Source organism: Belonocnema kinseyi, chromosome 7, assembly GCF_010883055.1.
Source record: "Belonocnema kinseyi isolate 2016_QV_RU_SX_M_011 chromosome 7, B_treatae_v1, whole genome shotgun sequence".
Lineage (NCBI taxonomy): Eukaryota > Metazoa > Arthropoda > Insecta > Hymenoptera > Cynipidae > Belonocnema > Belonocnema kinseyi.
This window is the reverse complement of record NC_046663.1, coordinates 137,641,977-137,654,549: the sequence shown is the minus strand read 5'-3', so window position 1 is coordinate 137,654,549 and position 12,573 is coordinate 137,641,977. Positions and strand designations below refer to the sequence as shown.

The following is a 12,573-nucleotide window of genomic DNA, read 5'->3' as shown; positions in this document are numbered from 1 at the left end:
CAATGCGCCTGTTCATTCATGCTTAGTTGCACAAGCAAAATTGCGTGAAATCGGCTTCGAATTGGTTCCTCAGCCACCGTATTCACCAGACCTGGCCCCCAGAGACTATTACTTGTACCCTAACCTGAAGAGATGGCTCACCGGTAAGCGTTTTTACTCAAATGAGGAGCTCATAGCTGAAACTGAGGCATATTTTGGAGACCTTCCGATCGAATACTTTTCGGACGGTATCAAAAAGTTAGAAAATGGTTGGACTCGCTGTATCGACCTAAAAGGAGAGTATGTTGAAAAATAAAACCGACTTTGGCCAAAAAAACGTCTCTTTGTTTCATTTTTCAGGTACTTATCAGACTGCTTAGTAATATATAATATTTTGACTTTAAGTATACATTAAAGAACGCTAATTAGCATTAGCGCGTTAATGGGGCAAAAGAATGCTCCGAATGCTTCCGCGAGCTGTTCTCTCTGCTAGCGCACATCTGTCGCACTCCTCGAAAAACCCGAGGCGAGAAACGAGAAAGGACACCACGAGACGAGAAAGAATGAGACGAGAAATACCAAGAAAAGCAGGTATGTCCGTCCCGTCTCGTCTCGTTCCTCGGGATTTCTCGCTCGGCGGCAACACTAATTTTTAACGTATCGTAGTAAAGAGTGAGTAGAAAGACATTCTTATAGTTGATTTCCTTAAAAAAATGCATGGTATACTTTGAAAAATAACCAAACTCTAATTTTGTTTATAAAAATTGTTTGAAATCATTAATAAACATGAATATTTGTCAATGTTGTAAAAAAAAGGAATTTGAAAATGTACGATGTAACGATTTATCAGCTATACAGTTTTCTGTTGTTAGGGGAAAAATCTTACGCAAAATTCCATAATACTAACCGCAGCTATTTTTCTATTTTACGTGTTAAGGTACAAGTGAAATGAAAAAAAACATTAAAAAATCGGTTCTCAGAATTCTCTTCAGAATTGAGTTACGTGTATTTATTTTAATCAATCAAGAATTGTCGAATCTAGGCTATTTTCAAACAAATTTTGACGTTTTCCCTATAATGTGCGGCCCAATTGTAGATATGAAAAAAATGAGTGTTTATATTAAAAGGATCCAGAGTGTTTATCATAAAAATTCACATGTCAATTTACATTTTTCAAGGAAAAAAATGACTGTTTATATTCTGTTCCAGCAAATGGCCTTTTTTCCTTAAATTACAGTGGAATCTAATAATTAAAAAAATTATACAAATCCCTAGACTCACTGGAGTAGACACTGATGGTATCTCTTTTTTCTTCTTCAGTTTTTATGAATTTCGTGATTTTCCTTGCAAAGCTTTGCTACAAGCTACTATCGGCGAGAAAATTCGAGTTTTCTGGATTTGACGATGAAAAAGTACACGAAGAAAAAATGTTAGGTTAATGAAAGAGGTATCATTTTAAAGGTGAAAATGGTGCACGTTAATGAGTCAAAGACTAATATTCCAAAAAATTGTTTGTTACTTACAGATCTGAAAATCTGAACAGATTTTCCTCGAAAAATTTGCAAAATATAAATAATAGTTCCTTTTTGTGAATAAATATGCGACCGAACTATTTTAAGTTCTAATGAAGATATTGAAGTGATTTAAATTGAAGGTAGTTAGTTGAAATATCTTTAATAATTTACAATTTGAAGGAAATATGTGCTTCTTGTTTTCTTCGCACAAATTACGATATTTGAAGTCAGTTTTTTATGTAGGAAAGCAAGTGCGAGAGCTCAGCGTGGTGCCGTTTTTTCAGGGGATCGTCCTCGGTTTTTCTCGCCACAGAGAAAGGGTTCGAAGGCTATAGTGAGGCTCGGAGGCACAAGTTGTGTAGGTCGAGCTGAGGAAAACCGAGGACTATCCTATGAAAAAAGGTATCACGCTGGGCTCTCGCACTTGCTTTCCTAAATAAAAAACTAACTTCAAATATCGTAATTTGTGCGAAGAAAACAGGAAGCACATACTTCCTTTAAATTGTAAATTATTACAGACAGTTCAATTAACTACCTCCAATTTAAATGATTTCATTATCTTCATTAGAACTTAAGATAATTAGGTCGCATATTTATTCACAAAAAACGAACAGTTATTTATATTTTGCAAATTTTTCGAGGACAATCTGTTCTGAAATATTTAAAGTGCCTACCATGAATTTTTTCAGATTTTTCCTATTATTTTTTCAATACGAAACTTTCATCAGATTTTCAGGTCTGTAAACTACAAACAATTTTTTGAAATATTAGTTTTTGACTCATCAACGTGCAACATTTTCACCTTTAAAATGATACCTCTTTCATTAACCTAACATTTTTTCTTCACGTACTTTTACAACGTCAAAGCTAGAGGACAAGATGAATGAAATAAAAACTTTAAAAAACTTTATCGAATGAACAGAATTGAGTAAATTTAGAAGAATCTAAAAAAAATTAGGATAAACTAATAATAATTTAGGGTGAATTCAAAATTAATTGCAAAAAATATTTTCAAATTTTTTTAAACGGGGCAATGAAATTTCGTCTGTTTTAATACCAATGCAAGTTATGAATTATAATAATATACATTTATGGGAATGATATAAAATTTCAGGGATAAACTCGAGTGCGAAGCACGAGATACGTGATGAGAATGTGTTCGTGAAAGCCGAAGGAGCTTTAACAAAAGAGAATTCACAATCATTAAATTACTGTTGCCGATACTTTTACCTTTAGTTTTAAATAGTCTGTGCAGAAAAATCGAGCGTGTAGCGCGAGGTAAATACAATATCGAGCGCGAAGCGCTAGATAAATATACTGTCGTGCACAAAGCGCGAGAACCAACAGTCGCGTGCCATAGGCGCGCTTAAACTTGCGAGCGCAGCGAGACGCGCGCATCAATCAAATTTCCTTCAATCAGATTTTTTAGATCTGTAAGCTACAAACAATTTTGTGAAATATTACTTTTCGGCTCATTAACTTACAACATTTGCACCTTTAAAATGATACCTCTTTCATTAACCTACCATTTTTTCTTCACTTACCTTTTTAACGTCAAAGCGAGTAGAAGATGAATTATTCTGACCACTCTCTTTATCAGGTATGGGTGTGAAGTATAACAAAATTATGTAAAATTTATCCACAATATATAGCGTCAACAAATTCAGCACTTATGAAACCACTCATCATATTATAACTTTTCAATTTTTCACGAAATTATATAATTTATGTGTTCTTCTTAAATTTTGCAAAAACTGGATGTTTTTTTTTTAATGCTTGTAGGTTATAGTCTACTCCTTACACTTTAAAAAAATTCAGAACACGCTTTATACCTACTTTCTTCTTAAAAATTATCAGCAAACTAATGTCATTCTTTTTTATTAAATGTTCATACTTACCTCACAACGATTCCAGTCGTTATTACTCATTCTAGAATCTTATTTTCGTGACTGCTTGTCAAATTATTACTAATAATAATCTAGCTGTTTGCAGCAATACATTCGGATCGCAGCATGAAGTTGGTTCGCAGAGATGCTTTTGTTTTTTTAATCTTGTGTTTTTCCTACCGGTTCGTTTTATTATTTAAATTTGAGAAGCACATAAATGTTGAAGAAAACAATAATTTTTATGTATATGAAATTTTTGAGGATGAATTTTAAATATTTTAGATTATACAATCAAATAAAATTATTAATTGGAAAACAATATTTTTAAAATGAATATTTTATTAAATAATGAAAATCCTTCAATCTTCTTAACTTCTAATAAAGTTTGAATGAAAATAATGAAATCAAAATGTAACGTCTTTCTTTAAAGGGAAGACTTTTATATTTAGAGCAATGGAAATTTGGCAGATTTCATAAACTCCTGGAGTTTTCTGGAATGTCTGAAATCTTTGAATATATTGAAGTCCCTGAATTCTTTTGATGTTCTGAATTCCCAAAATGCTTTCAATTTTTTAAATTCATGCAATTACCGAAATACTGTAAAATGTATGAAATTATCTTATTTCCCTGAAATCCTCGAGTATCCTGAATTCTTTAAATATTTGGAATTCTCTGAATGCCTTTAATTCTCAAAAATTATTTTAATTCTACTATTCCCTTGCATTCATTCAACCTTCCTACGTGCATAGATACCCCGGAAAGTACTACACAAAAATTCTCCGGAAATTCCTATTGGAAATTCCGTTGAGTTTCCATGGAAATTCCACTAACTTTCCATCTGAAAATTCCAGCCCAAAATAGAATTAGGAAGTTGCAAGCTAACATTTTACTATGAGTACATCTGGCCCTGATCGATTCTAGAGGTCTCGACCGACGAACCAACACAATCCGTTTGTACCAGATGTAAGAAATACATCTTCCTCGAGGAATTTAAGTTCCAAATCAAGATTACCTGCACATAACCCACTTTTCTCATAGCCCGTTATTGTACAACAATTGCCAATAACGAGGCATGAGAAAAGTGGATTATGTGCAGTTAATCTTGATTCTGAACTTAAATTCCTAGAGGAACATGTATTTCTTATACCTGGTGAATTTGGAAAATGTTGTATACTCTGGCGGACCGAAGGAACCGAAAGGAGCCTCTACAAAGTACCCGTAAAGACCCCATTCGGTTCCTTATTAAAAAACTCAAAAAACAGCAAGATCAACTTTTAAACTGTTGAAATTCGGATTCTACGTTGAATTCTATATTAGAAACTCACGGAGTAATCGCAATACTTTTTTTTGTAGCGTTCAAAATTAAAGAAAATGTCATTAACTTCTGTTGAAGGTGACTTCAAGCTCATCCATAATAGCTCAAGTAGTATGTTGCGCGCGCAGTTTAAGAATAAAATTTTTTCTCACTTGCATCGCAACGTTGTTGTCTGAAGTTTCCACTGTGTGGCGCTAGCATCCAGACAAAATTCTCAAAGTTACCGACGGAACGCTTATGAACTGCTACTAAAAGAAGATGCACTTGAAGGCGCATTCGGCCCATGTAAATGGCAGGTATTTTATTTTTTAAAGTATTTAACGCTGCAAGAAAAAGTATTGAGATTACTCCATGAGTTTCTAATGCAAATTTTAACGTAGAAACCGAATTTTAACAATTTAAAAGTTGATTTTGCGGTTTTTTAGTTTTTTAAAAAGGAACCGAATGGGGTCTTTACGGGTACTTTGTAGAGGCTCCATTCGGTTCGTCTGTCCACCAGGGTAATAACGGGCCATGAGAAAAGTGGGTTATGTGCAGCTAATATTAATGCTGAACCTAAATTCCACGGGGAAGATGTATTTCTTATACGTGGTGAATTTGGAAATTGTTGTATCATAACGGGCCATGAGAAAAGTGGGTAAAGTGTGGTTAATCTTGATTTGGAACTCAAATTTTTCGACGAATATATATTTTTTACACCAGATGCAAACGGACACAAAATAAAGTCGGTAAAATAGGAATGGGGTAAGTATTACGTGCGTTTCATTCCATGTGGATGTTTTCAATTTTCCGGCTGATGTCGAGTTGCGGAAATGTGAGGGGAACACAGCGGGTGGTGACTTCCCCCTCCATGATACTATATTACTAGCTTCTCCGCATCTCAACATTAGCCGTCAAGCGGTGGACTTACATTTCCTAGAATTTTCCTTTCGCAATCTTAGGATTTCCAGCAAACTCTACGACATACATTTTTTTCCATGTTGGCGTGTTTAAAAATTGTTGGGAAATATGTATTGTGAATGGCTTAATACTAGAATATAAATAAATAATTTTTATTGAGTCGGTCATTTTTTGTTATCGGGAACGATAATTTTTGTACCGGTACCTACATTGTATAGACTCCATAAATGAAGATATTCTATGTTTTTTGACCATTTAATTTAATTTTTCTCATCTCTTGAAAAGTGTGAAAAAGTTGTAAAATCATAATGAGATAGCAAAATGCGAAGAACAGCAATATTTGTCAATATTAAAAAATTATTTACCATTAAAATTTCATCATTTACCAATACTGTCTAGAAACATTTAGAAATACATTTTATCATAAAATAGAATTACTGGGTGAAGTGTGAAGGGAAAATTATAGGAAATCCGAAGGACAGCTCAACGGTCAATGTTGAGATGTGGGAAGCGATGAATGGAGCATAACATGCAGGGGGAAGTCGCTACCCACTGTGTTCCCCTGATCTTCTCGCAACTCAACATCACCCCAACTTTCCATGTGGATCTCTACGTTGTTGGATAAATTCACGTCGATATTTGTACCTGGGTAGTACCTTCAATTAAATAAATTGTATAACTCGGTTCGCATAACAAATATTTTGTCTGAAAAAGCCATATGTCATTTCGATAGATTTTTCGCGTAGTTTACAAATCCGGAGATGAAAACATTCTATCACGCGATTACTTTTTTTGTAGAAGCGTCTTCAAAATTAAAAAAATAAAACAACGTTTTTCTGGCAATTGTACCTCTATGTAGCAAATACCGATTTACGATATGATCGAGCTTAGGATTGGATTTTTGACATATAGGATTATTATTTCATGGGAAAGCAGAAATATTATAGAACTTTTTCACAAAGATTCGTCACCATGTTTAAAAGCTGTTTCTAATTTTTGTTTCTTTGTATCAAAATAAAGAAGAAAATGGAAGGATTGCACCGAACATGTTCCTTGCAGATAATGGAATCGCTGCGGGTAACAACTTTTTGACACCCTATCCACGTATATCGGATCTAAACAGCAAACAAAAGGTCTTTAATTACCATCTAAGTCGCGTGAGGCGTATTGTTGAATGTTCCTTCGGCATTTTAGCTGCGCGAATGAGGATTTTTGGAAAGAAAATTATTGCTCAGTTGATACAGCAAAAAAAAAATTAAATATGCAGTGGCATTACATAACTTCATCGTGGCCTTGGAAGAAAGAAACCCTGAAGATGAAAGGCCATATCGCACTTTGAGTTCAGAAGATCGCAGATTGATAACCGAAGGGATCAGTGACATTGCTCATCTTCCGCCAAATGTTGATGAAGCATCATATCGCGTGCAAAGTTCTGCTGAAGTTCGAGAGATATTTGCAGAGTATTTTTACGACGAAGGAGCCGTCGACTGGCAGTGGAAAAGAGTTCCGCGTGATGACTTCTGATTGAAAATGAGTAATTTTTATTATTGAGTTCAGTGATTACAAAAAAATATACCTATATTCATAGTTGGAGCCCGCGTACTAAAATAATATTAATTATTCAACTTAAACATGAAATAAATGATAGAAATTCGAGTTTATTAAATCGTGCGGAAAAATTATAAAATACAGCTATACATTTTTTCATTTTTCTCAGTAAACTATAAGATATCATATGAATTTTTCTATACACTGATTTTTGCTGAACACGAATACAGATTAAAAAGTTGTTTTCCTGAAGTACCAGTTTTAAGAAAATTCAGCCGAAGGCAGTAAGACACAATCAGATTTTGACAATATTAAGAAAATCGAAATGTCTTGTCGCCCAGAAATTCGCGATGAGTTATAAAATATTTTTCTAACCCCATTAACGACCAAAGCTATCAATTTTATAACATGTGTTTGACTGCAAAATTTATGGGTTTAGAATTAAAAAATTTGAATATTTTGAATTAGAATGTTTTGACTTCAAAATTAAATATGGCGGTTTTTACATACAAAAATAGTGAATAATGTTTGATTTTTTATTTTTATAATTTTTTTCAAGCATAAAGCGCGTTAATTCGCATTTTTTCAAGCATCGGTGCACAAAATTCTTAAACTTTAACAGAAAATTTTTATATATATGTTTTTTCTTCCGAAATGGCTGACAAAATGCAAAAATGTCCCAAAAACAGTTTTTTTTTTCATCGTCGTGGTTTTTCTCAAAAACTTCAAAGTTTTAAAAAAATTTTCGTAAATAAAAAAATTATTGAAATTAACCATAGGACACTGAATTTTTCAGATTTTTTTTGCAAATTTCAAATTTTTTGAAAAATCAAAAAATTTTTCTATAAAATCAAAAAAAATGCATAGTGTTCTATGGTTAATTTCAAGACATTTTTATTCCATGGAACTTTTTTAAACTTTCAAGTTTATGAGAAAAACAAAGATGATGGAAAAAACCAGTTTTTGGAACATTTTTGCATTTTGTCCGCCATTTTGGAAGAAAAAACACATATATAAAAATTTTTTGTTTAAGTTTAAGAATTTTTTGCACCGATGGTTGAAGAAATCTTAAGATATTAAATGTCGGAAAAAAATTATAAAAATAAAAAAACAAATATTTTTCACTATTTTTGTATTAAAAGACCGCCATATTTAAATTTTGAAGTCAAAATATTCGAATTTTGATGACGGATTCGAATCTAGCTCAGCCAAAAACATAAGGAACAGTACTTTTGATCTATTCATTGGTTTGCTGTACCCAAAAATTTTGCGGTGAAACTCATGTTATAAAATTGTTAGCTTTGGTCGTTAATGGGTTAAAATTGGCTAGTCAGCCCGAATTTTCAGGACGACTAGTCCATCCCCTTTTCCAACCACTCCAATTTTTCAGGACGACTATGCAACCTAAAAAAATTACATACACAAAATTAATTATGAAATTCAAACAAAATTTTTGCAAAGGAGCGTATACAAATCATTCGTTATAGAGCGAATTCCAAAAGAAAAGCTGAATAATGATCTACCTTGAAGTTCTCCTTTTTAATGATGTAAAATGTTTTAAATATAATTTTCAAATGGACCATGGGCCACATTTAAATGTTTCCACATAGTTTCTTTTCATGGGATAGGGGGATAGAAATAATAATTAGTATTCTGAACTTGAATATTCATACAGTTGAAATATCAATGAACTTTTTATCACATAAATGCTCGCATGTGAAGTAATGACTCTCTTCAAAAATGTATGAAAAATCATTTTAATCTAATTAAAACAGTAGTGAAATTTGACAAAACTTAAAATAAATATCTAATTAAGATCCGAATCAATAATGTACGAAGTGTATTTTAACAACTTTTTTCTCATACGTTAATTTGCTCATCATAAAAAATTCATAAGCTAACCACACTCTACTAGGTCAATCCTAATGAACAATTAGTACTGCTTAACGAGATGAACCCGATTCTTCGCCTCATCTTAGCGAAGCTCTTATTCCCGAAACTATGTAACAAAAAATACTACATAACTAAAATATAATATTAGACAATAATAATTATTATATAAGTTTAGTTATTATATATGTTCAAAATTAATAATTATTGACAACAGAAGCGAACAGTTTCTAAAAATAATTTTTTCAATTCAAAAGATAATCACAATTATTGTAGAAAAACCACATAGATTTTAACCTGCATGTCGAAAAGAGAAATCGAACTTCTTCACAATTCTTTTGGAAAATATTGTGTTTGTTGGTTAGCTAACCCGTTACAAGTTTAAAATATGCTTATAACAACCCATATTCACTTTCTTTGCACAAATCGTCTGCAAAAACGTATTAATATTTTATTGTATTATATCAATTCTTACTTCAGAATAAATCGAGCGGGTCGAACTTATCGCTTTCGGAACACTTTTCAGCAAATTCCCTGCAACCATCTGATTAGTCGAATATCCTACTCCGCAAATCTGCTACTTTGAAAATATGTATCCATGGGACTGCGCCCTTAGAAGAAAGGCTGGAAGAGCGTAACCGAAGCTATCTTTATATTTTCCTAGAAAATAGGTGAATACTTTATAAAGGATTTTTTATCCCATTTTTAGCCTTAAAATACGATTCCGCACCGTTCTACTCGCAAAATATTTCATTTAAAAGAGGGTATACTTATATATTTCTTCGTGTTTAAAGTGTACTTTCTTATATAAATTTAAAAAATGTACCTTGAACTATAGGAACAAGAACACAAAAATAACCTTGCAAAAACTTTTAAAAAATCAGATATATAATAAAATTGCAGTATTCTTGAAGCAGAAACTACAATCTTCGAAACGGAGCTACAATCTAAATGTCAGTATTTTTTGCAATTTCATCTTCTTAAAATTTGAACTTGAAACAAGAAGACAAGCCTAACTCACGTTGAACAAAAGTTAAAGAAATTCAGACAAACTAAAACAAAATTACAGATAAATAAAATAAAATTGCAGTATTCTCTAAACGGAACTATAAACTAAATAACAGTATTTTTATCGGCTTTATTTTCCCCCTTTTTCAGTTTTTACAAAACGAAAAAGAACTCAAGCGTAACGTTAAACAAATTCAGACAATCTAAATAAAATGGCAGACAAATAAAATGAATTTGCAGTATTGTCGATTTGGAACTACAATCTTAGAAATGGAACTACAATCTAAATATCAGTACTTTTATCAACTTAATTTTCTACCTATTTCAGTTTTTACAAAACGAACCAGAACATTAGCTTAACTTTTAACAAACGTTAAAAAGATTTATACAAATTTAAAAAACATGTTGAGACATATAATACAAAATATCAGTATTTTTGAAACAGTACTACAATCCAAGGGTATCTTTTCACAGAGACCTATTTTGAAATAATCGTTGAATAACTTTGACACATCCAGTTTGTATCTAGGCTCTCACCCAATAAAATTTGCCATAAACCAACAAAGTAACTAGAAATGAATCCTATGAAAAATATGAATTCCACGATTAATTCAAAACAGGCCTCCGTGAAAATAGAAACGGAACTATTGGGATCTGATATCATGACGTCAGAAGGGGGACTTAAACAAAGATGACTGGCGACAACGGGGTCTCTTTGCAACTGATACATTAGACCGTGGGCTCACAACGTAAATGGGAGCGTGATACGGATAAGGCTAATTTTCACATGAGATGTTCGTCTGATGATGAGGATCGTAAAAATGGGTGTCTGGCAGGTGTGATTGGATGCGTTCACCTGTGGGGACCTGTCAAAGGTGCGAATTTTTGGCAGTTAACTTACGTGACTCGGATAAGGTTGAAAATTGGTGTACATGTAGGGGCTCACATTAGAAATCGCACCTGCGCATTGCCAGGCACTTGCCTGGATGCAAAAGTGTTGCCAGGCGGCTTCGAAGTCGCCGGACATTCAGGTGAAATTTCTTGAAATTGATTTTACAAGAAAAAGTTTGAAACAAAAGTTGGTCCACTCCCAGAGATGCATATTTTCATTGGTATATAATTTTTTGATAAAATTGATATATTTGGAGAAAACATCGATTAAAGAAATGCCATAACAATAAAAAGCCCTTTTTATTGACAAGTGTTTTTTTTTGAAAATTATTAAAAGACAAATGGTACTCTATTACAGGTATACTCCAAGATGAATAAGAAGTATTTGTTCAAAATGTTAATATTTACCAAATTATTCGCATTTTTCCTTCTTTTCCCCATTTTTTCAATCACCTGCTATATCTTTAGCAATTTAAAAGAAGGTGTGCTCAAAATTAGTACACGAAAAAGTAAGACTTGTGCAATGAATTGGCGTCAACCACTTTCAATTAAAACAATAACTTATTCTGCCATAAATAATCATAATCAGTGTCACGTTCTCAGCTTCTGATTATCGTTGAAAGTTGTAATAAAGATGAATATGATTGTAAAAATTAAACAACAAAATCGCTTTACTTTAAAATACCCATTATTTATTATTGTTAAAGTTTATGTTTTGTCGCGGAGATACGTTCGATCTTTATTACCGTGACGAATGTCAAGTTTCCCAGGCCCAGCGTGGGTCATTGGCGTAGGCATTACGATTCAATCTTTAATGCTAAAGAACTGCATTAAAAATGCAGCATGAAGAATTTGTAATGCCTACGCCAATGACTCACGCTGGGTCTGGGAAACTTGACATTCGTCACGGTATTGTTTTAATTGAGAGTGGCTGACGCCAATTCATTGCATAAGACTTACTTTATTCGTGTACTAATTTTGAGCACACCTTCTTTTAAATTGCTAAAGATACAGCAGGGGATTGAAAAAATGGGGGAAAAAAAAGGAAAAATTCGAATAACTTGGTAAATATTAACATTTTGAACAAATACTTCTTATTCATCTTGGAGTATACCTGTAATAGAGTACCATTTGTCTTTTAATAATTTTCGAAAAAATCACTTGTCAATAAAAAGGGCTTTTTATTGTTATGGTATTTCTTTAATCGATGTTTTCTCCAAATATATTAATTTTATCAAAAAATTATATACCATGAAAATATGCATCTCTCGGAGTGTAACAACTTTTGTTTCAAACTTTTTCTTGTAAAATCAATTTCAAGAAATTTCACCTGAATGTCCGGCGACTTCGAAGCCGCCTAGCAACACTTTTGCATCCAGGTAAGTTCCTGGGAATGTGCAGGTGCTATTTCTGATGCCAGTCCCTACATGTACACCAATTTTCAACCTTATCCGAGTCACGTAACTTAACTGCCAAAAATTCGCACCTTTGACAGGTCGCCACAGGTGAACGCATCCACTCACACCTGCCAGACACCCATTCTTACCAGGTGTATACATATGAAACCGGTATTTTTTCAAGAAAAAAAACACATTTATTTCAAGAGAATGATAACAAATATTTTATTCAAAGTATGCGCCCT

At 32.8% G+C, this 12,573-nt stretch overlaps 1 protein-coding gene across 4 annotated transcripts in view; it reads left to right on the top strand.

The window, feature by feature from the left end:
* The window catches only part of LOC117176000, a 126,327-nt gene that overhangs the window by 35,091 nt on the left and 78,663 nt on the right, over positions 1 to 12,573 (top strand). Inside the window, exon 1 of one of the 4 annotated variants that reach the window (XR_004467561.1) lies at positions 11,947 to 11,995. The exons of the other annotated variants lie outside the window; for them this stretch is intronic. The gene's annotated coding sequence lies outside the window, so the exon portion shown is untranslated. Of the gene's footprint in view, positions 1 to 11,946; positions 11,996 to 12,573 lie in introns of those variants that run through there. 4 annotated transcript variants of the gene reach the window in all.